This window comes from Anarhichas minor, unplaced genomic scaffold (genome assembly GCF_050575085.1).
Source record: "Anarhichas minor isolate MPS153535 unplaced genomic scaffold, ASM5057508v1 ptg000135l, whole genome shotgun sequence".
Lineage (NCBI taxonomy): Eukaryota > Metazoa > Chordata > Actinopteri > Perciformes > Anarhichadidae > Anarhichas > Anarhichas minor.
In genome coordinates this window covers 30,750-40,000 of record NW_027466581.1, presented here as the reverse complement: position 1 = coordinate 40,000, position 9,251 = coordinate 30,750, and positions in this window count along the sequence as shown.

Here is a 9,251-nt window from a genome sequence, read left to right as displayed (position 1 = left end):
CTGCTGCTGGCTGCGCACGACTCTCCCGGTCGGTTCATACACCGACACCGAGCACAGAACAACCCGGACCGGACTCTATATATATATTTATACATATATTTATATATTTTTACCTCCATCATCATCTCGCTCACAACAACTTAGACAGCTGCTGCAGCGGGAGAAGAGCTGAGGAGGCTGCAGGCTGTGAATAAGAGAAGAAGAGCTGAGGAGGCTGCAGGCTGTGAATAAGAGAAGAAGAGCTGAGGAGGCTGCAGGCTGTGAATAAGAGAAGAAGAGCTGAGGAGGCTGAGAGATGCTGCACTGATGACGAGGGAGCAACTTAACGGAGAGACGCGACCATTATTGCGGTTATATTTTCCCGGTATGTGCTCGGAGCGTTGTGCGCCCTCGATCCCGCTCCGTAGTGTGACAGTCCGCGGTCTCTAACGGTCCGTTTAGCGGGTCCGCAGCGCTGCAGGAGCTCCTCCCGGTGCTGTAGTAGAAGTGTGTATCTGAAGATCTCTCATCTGATCTCTCATCTGAAGCGTCTGCACTCAAACACTCTGCTGGTGCTTTATGCGGGGCTTTATGCGGGGCTTTATGCGGGGCTTTATGCGGGGCTTTATGCGGGGCTTTATGCGGGGCTTTATGCGGGGCTTTTAGTGCCACCAGCGGAGATGGACACGCGCACACATTGCGCCATGCGTCACTCCAAAACCTGACTGGATATGAAACTCTGTCTCATTTAAAAGCACCCGGAGAGTGATTCTGTTTCCTCCCGTCATCCTGAGGAGCGGAAGTAAACTTTGTGTGGTCTTCTTCTCCGGGTCCTGCTCCTCGGGGTCTCCATGAAGACGCGCGTCGTGTGATTACACTGTGTGGAGGATTTAGCTCGTTGGACATCATGTGGACTCCCACGGAGGACGAGAAGATCGGAGTGGGTGAGTTCCTCCGTGATGTGTGTGTTTATGTGCGCTGATCAGATCGATGCATGATACTGCTGCAGTAAGCTGTGATGACATCCACAGCTGTTCCTCTGTGATACTTGTGAAGAGGAGCCCGTGGGCTCTGTGGGGAGATCACTTCATGCTGTGTTTTCATGTACACTGTTGTGTATAATGAACTCCTCTGAGATCTCTTGAGATGTGAGGCTGTTACCTGAGGCCTCTCTGTGACATGATGTTCAGGGTTTATGGTCTGTCTGTAGGACTTAATATCTCTTAATGTTCTACATTCATACAGTACACCATCAGTGGTGCCATTTCATTGGCTTGTTGAAATAAGGGGCTGTGTAGTTGCACCAAATCTATAGAGATATAGAGATATAGATGTATAGATATATAATATGTGGATATAGAAACTGTGGGCAAAGACAGTGAACAGGATGCAATGATGGAAAGAACTGTGTATGTTTTATGTCTAATGAACAGAGTAATAAACAGCACAGAAAGTAAGGACATCAGTGTTTGGTAGACTATTTCTCTGTTGTAACAATGCTTCTTGGCAATAAATCTTCTACCGTTGGAAAGCCGGTTTATTTCCCTTTTAAATGGCCACATTCATAATTCATAAGGAACATGCATTTGTGGGACGAGCAGCAGAGCGGAGTATGTGGGTCTAGTTGTTGTGATGTTGTTAATGAAGCTGAGATTAAAGTTCATATGGAACTGGTCTTTGTGGTGCAGCTCATCTCGGGTTATCTGCTGATGTGACGTAATGAGTGTAACTGAGACACTGTTCTGTCTGGTGATGCTTATCAACACTAGCACTCTTATTGCTACAGCTTATCGCTTTGGTTCCTTATCAATGCTCTCATCTGTCTTATTGTGAAAAAAAGACAATTAATTAAGAAAGTAATCCACATTTTTATATTATTCTTGTATGTAAACAAACATTCTTTCTTTAGCAGCATTACAAGAAGTTCTGAAGTCTTTAAAATACTCCGTGATTACGTTTCATTGATGATTGTCTGTCTTAAAGAGACAGAGAGAGGACGTCTGAGAGAGGACAGAAGCACCGATAGCTCCGGAGCGCATCATACTGAACAGGTTTCACTCCTTTAGAACCAGGTTTCAGGCTCATGTCTGATAACTGACCCACAGATGATCGGTCTACCTGGTTGGTGCTCCCATAGTCATCACTTCATGCTCACGTTATACAGTTTAACACAATCCAACAGCTCTGCCACACGTTTGATCTTCACACTGTTTATAAAGTCAACTTTCTAAACCTTTTAACTACAAGCCCTATTTTTAGCCCTCTGCTCGAAAATTGCATACTCCTACTCTCTTGAGTAAACTACCCAAACTACAAGGTCTATTTTAATAATGTTGATGGTCTATACAGGTAACACTTGTGACATGTGTAAATATTGTGTATATGTTACTGGTTAATACTTATGAACACTTATGGCACAGCTCAAGTTGAAAAAGTTCCAGGTTTGCCTGAAAAAAAAGCACTTTGATTGAACATTTTTTTGGAATTATTGCAGAGTGAAGCCTACAAACACTCCTGTGTCATAGCAAACAGGGTTGTGGTCTCTCTGAGCTCATTTGACTTAGATTGAGTGAAGCAGGCCAGCATAATAGGAGGTCAGAGAAATGAGCATTTGGCTTGAAATTCTGTACTCACTCATGCTCTATTCTAATTTTATATACTATATAACTATATATTTCACTTTTTTTATCACTCATATTATTCAATACATCCAAATACAGATGTTAGGAATCATTTTGAGATTCCTAACATCATCAGAGCCTGTTTCTGGCTGTTATCTATAGGATTTTCTCAGCAAAGAGTGCGGCGTCTCCCCGTGCGTAAAATTCCATTGGCCGAAAGTCTGACCGCTGTCCCGAGGTGGGTTGACCCCCCTTCCACAGGAAACAGCTCGGCATAAACAGGATGCGCTTCGCGGCCATGACGGTAGCTCTGAACCGGAGCATTTTCGATGTTTTTGTACTAATATTTCATAAAACCTGACCAAAAACCATGGATTTTTTCCGGTGAAGACCAGTGGCATTGGACCGTTGTACGGTCACAGCGTTGCGGTGCTTCCACGGAGAGAAGAGCCGACGGTATGTACGCTTTCTCTGCGTGATGCTAACGCTAAACGATGTCCGGATTAGCCGGCTAGCTGCTAGCTTCCTGGTGAAAATATTGATTTGAGGCAGACATAACGCCGATTTCTGCCCAGGATTTCATGATTTTATGCCACGTTTTCTAGATGCTTATACTAGTAGCCTATAGTTGTGTTTGGAGTGTGTAAAAAGTGACTTATATGATAGTGTTGCCCATATGTTGCTGTTTAATCCGGAAAAAAAACTGGACAGATCCACAATACTGGCGAACAATAAGGCTATTTTCCGAACAATATTTTCAGGGGTCCTGAGCCCGAGAGCCCCCCAAATGGGGGGCGCTCGTAGCCAGAAGGAGCTCTCCAAGAGGTGAGTCCAGACAGGTGTTGAACAAAACATTAGAAACACCTGCAACATAGTTCAGTCCAGTTCAACACCTCTACCACCTGCATCACATGAACACCTGCTTAAATTAAATCCAGCTCTCTTATTGACTTAATAACCTGAGAACATGGTTTCATATCGTCCAGTCGTTGCTTTCACTCTTCTAACATTTATTTTGTATTTTTGTGCCCCTGAGACCTGTTCAGTAAAAACAGCGATCCTAACTTTCACACTTCAACTAAATTAGTGTAGGAGTTTAAAATAAGGTACCGGACCCCCCCCCCCCTCACTACGCATATGTGAGTCTTTGTACATCCTCACTACGTATCTGTGTCTTTATACATCTTCACTACGTATCTGTGAGTCTTTATACATCCTCACTACGTATCTGTGTCTTTATACATCCTCACTACGTATCTGTGAGTCTTTATACATCTTCACTACGTATCTGTGAGTCTTTATACATCCTCACTACGTATCTGAGTCTTTATACATCCTCACTACGTATCTGAGTCTTTATACATCCTCACTACGTATCTGAGTCTTTATACATCCTCCCTACGTATCTGTGAGTCTTTATACATCCTCCCTACGTATCTGTGAGTCTTTATACATCCTCCCTACGTATCTGTGAGTCTTTATACATCCTCCCTACGTATCTGTGAGTCTTTATACATCCTCCCTACGTATCTGTGAGTCTTTATACATCCTCCCTACGTATCTGTGAGTCTTTATACATCCTCCCTACGTATCTGTGAGTCTTTATACATCTTCACTACGTATCTGTGTCTTTATACATCCTCACTACGTATCTGAGTCTTTATACATCTTCACTACGTATCTGTGAGTCTTTATACATCCTCCCTACGTATCTGTGAGTCTTTATACATCCTCCCTACGTATCTGTGAGTCTTTATACATCCTCCCTACGTATCTGTGAGTCTTTATACATCCTCACTACGTATCTGAGTCTTTATACATCCTCCCTACGTATCTGTGAGTCTTTATACATCCTCACTACGTATCTGTGAGTCTTTTTACATCCTCACTACGTAGCTGTGTCTTTATACATCTTCACTACGTATCTGTGAGTCTTTATACATCTTCACTACGTATCTGTGTCTTTATACATCCTCCCTACGTATCTGTGAGTCTTTATACATCCTCGGTACGTATCTGTGAGTCTTTATACATCCTCACTACGTATCTGTGAGTCTTTATACATCTTCACTACGTATCTGTGTCTTTATACATCCTCACTACGTATCTGTGAGTCTTTATACATCCTCACTACGTAGCTGTGTCTTTATACATCTTCACTACGTATCTGTGAGTCTTTATACATCTTCACTACATATCTGTGTCTTTATACATCCTCACTACATATCTGTGAGTCTTTATACATCTTCACTACGTATCTGTGAGTCTTTATACATCCTCCCTACGTATCTGTGAGTCTTTATACATCCTCCCTACGTATCTGTGAGTCTTTATACATCCTCACTACGTATCTGAGTCTTTATACATCTTCACTACGTATCTGTGAGTCTTTATACATCCTCCCTACGTATCTGTGAGTCTTTATACATCTTCACTACGTATCTGTGAGTCTTTATACATCCTCCCTACGTAGCTGTGTCTTTATACATCCTCCCTACGTATCTGTGAGTCTTTATACATCCTCGGTACGTATCTGTGTCTTTATACATCTTCACTACGTATCTGTGTCTTTATACATCTTCACTACGTATCTGTGAGTCTTTATACATCCTCCCTACGTAGCTGTGTCTTTATACATCCTCCCTACGTATCTGTGAGTCTTTATACATCCTCACTACGTATCTGTGTCTTTATACATCTTCACTACGTATCTGTGTCTTTATACATCTTCACTACGTATCTGTGTCTTTATACATCTTCACTACGTATCTGTGAGTCTTTATACATCTTCACTACGTATCTGTGAGTCTTTATACATCTTCACTACGTATCTGTGAGTCTTTATACATCTTCACTACGTATCTGTGAGTCTTTATACATCTTCACTACATATCTGTGTCTTTATACATCCTCCCCACGTATCTGTGAGTCTTTATACATCTTCACTACGTATCTCTGAGTCTTTATACATCTTCACTACGTATCAGTGAGTCTTTATACATCTTCACTACGTATCTGTGAGTCTTTATACATCTTCACTACATATCTGTGTCTTTATACATCCTCCCCACGTATCTGTGAGTCTTTATACATCTTCACTACGTATCTGTGAGTCTTTATACATCCTCCCTACGTATCTGTGAGTCTTTATACATCCTCGGTACGTATCTGTGAGTCTTTATACATCCTCACTACGTATCTGTGAGTCTTTATACATCCTCACTACGTATCTGTGTCTTTATTGAGGCCGTGATTCATTACTGTAAAACATCCGTCTGTAACTTCACATCTACTTTGTCTCCACGGTGACAGTAAACAGTCCAAGTAATGACTCAGCAGGTGCACAACAGAAACGGGGAAATACTTCATCTATTAATAATAAAAACAGGGATGAGGAGAGAGTCTTGTATCCCTGCTGTTTGAGTCTTTATGTTTGTGGATGTGCTGGATGTGTCTGTGCATACCAAGGCAGGGAGAGTGGTCGCTCATAGAGGCCTTCAATGGAGCGGAGGGGACTACTGCCTGGTTTAGAAAACAGCTATTCAGGAGGATGAATGCAGCTTTGTGGCTCCATAGAGGGCTGCACAGCACAGCACTCAGTTCTCACAGTCAGAGACACACACACACACACACACACATACACACTCTTTATGAAATGTTTTACCAGCCACAGTAGTTGTTTTTCATTTAAATATGTTAAGTAAGCTGGTAAACCGAAGTGCACAAACATTCAGAACTACTGCAAACCAAACGTCTACAAAATGTAGATTCAAAACTACAAGCAGGTTTTTCGTTTGTTTGGTTGCTTTGGTAACGACCACAGACTTTATAGAAGAAGTGGACGTAGTCGTCGTGACGTCACTCGTTGGTTTGTGGACTGATGTTTTGAAGCCTCCAGTTTGGTGATTTCTCCGTCGCCATCTTGGATTACAGCAGTTGCCATCTTGTTTCTTTTCACAACAGGAAGTGACCATATGTGGACTGAGGAGGAGTGACGTAGAGACACCGTATACGTCTGTGGTGTCGACCTGTCAATCACTGTGTAGCCCCGCCCTAAAGCATCTATAGCAGCAGCATTCTATACAACCAGAGGAGTCGCCCCCTGGTGGACACTAGAGAGAATGCAGCTTTGCCACATGAAGCATAGGAACAGGAGGTTGTCTCCTGGTAACGATGTAGTTAACATTAACTACTCAGCTACGCTGGTGATGCAGGCTCCCAACGAGAGAAGCAGCAGAATGCAAAAATGCAGAATTTCACAGACTTTCGTCAGAATCAGAATCAGAACCGTTTGTTGCCATGGTGAACATACAAGGAATTTGACATGACGGGAGATGCAAACATTTAACAATCAACAACAATCAACACAGTGCAGAGTAGAAACATATTCAAATGTACAGAAAGATATAAAATAAAGTGAAATATAAAATATAGTGAAATATAGAATAAAGTGCACAAACGAACAGATAACAGGACTATAAACGAGTGAGACGTGAGTGTAGTGTAAAAGTGTCGAGTGTATTTAAATAAGAACATAGAGGGGATGTGAAGGGGAGTGACCGGTAGGAGGTTGTCCTGAGGATGATGAGTCAGTGGGACCCGGGCTCTGTTAATGAGCCCGGGTGCAGATGGGAAGAAACTGTTCATGTGGCGTGAGGTCTTGGTCTTGATGGAGGTCTTGGTCTTGATGGAGGTCTTGGTCCTGATGGAGGTCTTGGTCCTGATGGAGGCCTTGGTCCTGATGGAGGCCTTGGTGCTGATGGAGGCCTTGGTCCTGATGGAGGTCTTGGTGCTGATGGAGGTCTTGGTCCTGATGGAGGTCTTGGTGCTGATGGACCTCAGCCTCCTGCCAGATGGAAGGGGCCTGAACAGTTTGTGTCCAGGGTGAGAGGTCCTCCTTGGCGCTCTAGCTGGTAGCAGCGTGAATTCTGATCAACACTTCCAGAGTCTGAAAACCAATTTGAGCATCTGGACTGAGACACATCTGTACTACAAATCTGAATGGAACCGCATTTCAAACCACATCCAGCTGTGGGTTACGATCCAGACTTTCTTAAATCAATCTGGATATGCCAAAAAAACACATATTTGAGCTGGCAGTCTGAACAACACACACACACACACACACACGCATACACACGCACACATACACACACACACACACACGCACGCACACGCCACCTCACATCTCTTTCACCGGCGTTCACGCTGATAAAACTGGGTCACAGTGAAGTCGTCCTCATGTGGAACACTGATACTTTTACTTCAGTCTGTTTCCACCTTCTCTCTCTCCTGACCTGTTTTATCCTGTTTGTACATTGAGCTGCTCTGTCACAGTTGAGTCCTTTAGCTTGAGGAGGAGAGTGTGTCTCCTCTTCGTCTTGTCCTCTGTTGATGCAGAGACCTGCTGGTCTTCTCTTAAATCACTTTAATCACCTCTCTGATGCGCGTGTTTCTCTGGGCTTTGCCTCCGGCTTCGTCCGTCTGTCAAATGTTAAAAACAACATTCTGCTCTTATTTTAACAGAACTTTGACAGATGATTCATTTTCATGCTTCGTTCCACCGTTTACATGATCGACCCTGATCGGTCTAACGGGGGCGATCCAACTGGACGACTAAATCTAAACTGGAAAGCAACGTATCCCCATATAAGGACATGTGGTGATCCATGTTATAATTCAGTTATGACTGCGTTCAGCATCTGAAATATGTTTTCTATGTGATGTTTTTTTGAGTGCAGCTACAATGTTAGCGTAGCCGTACAACAATCCATCCAGAAAACAATCATTTTAAGTTATTTGCTGGTCGTGTTGCAGAGAGAACTAACAAAACATGAATTCAGATCTTTTACTAATCGCCATCAAGTTATTTCGGCGTCTCTTTTTATCCATTTATTGCAATAATTCACAGTAAGATGTGTTTATTCTAGCTTCATACATCTGTAGTAACCAAGCAGAGGTGTGTCTGCTTAGAGTCAGTGGATACAGATCGGTGAGATTGAGTCTCTGAATGATGAGACTTCCACAACACGAACAGAGCAGCTGTAGTGGTTATTAAAGACGTGGTTGATGCTCCTCTCCGAATGACACAAATACACACAGATGACCCCGAGTACAGCGTAAGGAAACCTCTGCTCGGCAGCTCCATTCAAGCAAATATTATGCTCGATAAAGTGAAACATGGCTGACATGTGTTTTATGTTTCAGTGTTTCTGCCTGAAGCTTAAAACACTAGAAAGCGTCTCTGAGGGATTAAATATCCTCTCCCTGTTCTCCCACGACTCTCCAACTGCAAACCATTAAGAGAGAACCTCCAGGCTCCAACATCGTCAAAGGGACAGTGACAGCGACTCAAGTTGATTGCTCCTCCTCCTCCTCCTCCTCCTCCTCTCCTCTCCTCCTCAGGGTGCTACTCGGCCTTTTAATCACAATCTCAAAGTTAACAACATCACATCTCTCTCTCTCTCTCTCTCTCTCTCTCTCTGTCTCTGTCTCTCTCTGTGTCTGTGTCCCTCTCTGTCTCTCTCTGTCTCTCTCTCTGTCTCTCTCTCTCTCTCTCTTTAAAGTCCTGTTTGTTGGACTCGTCCTCCTCCGTCTCTTTTCCACCATTAGTCGTATTTTTATACATTATAAAGAACGTCACGTTGCTCT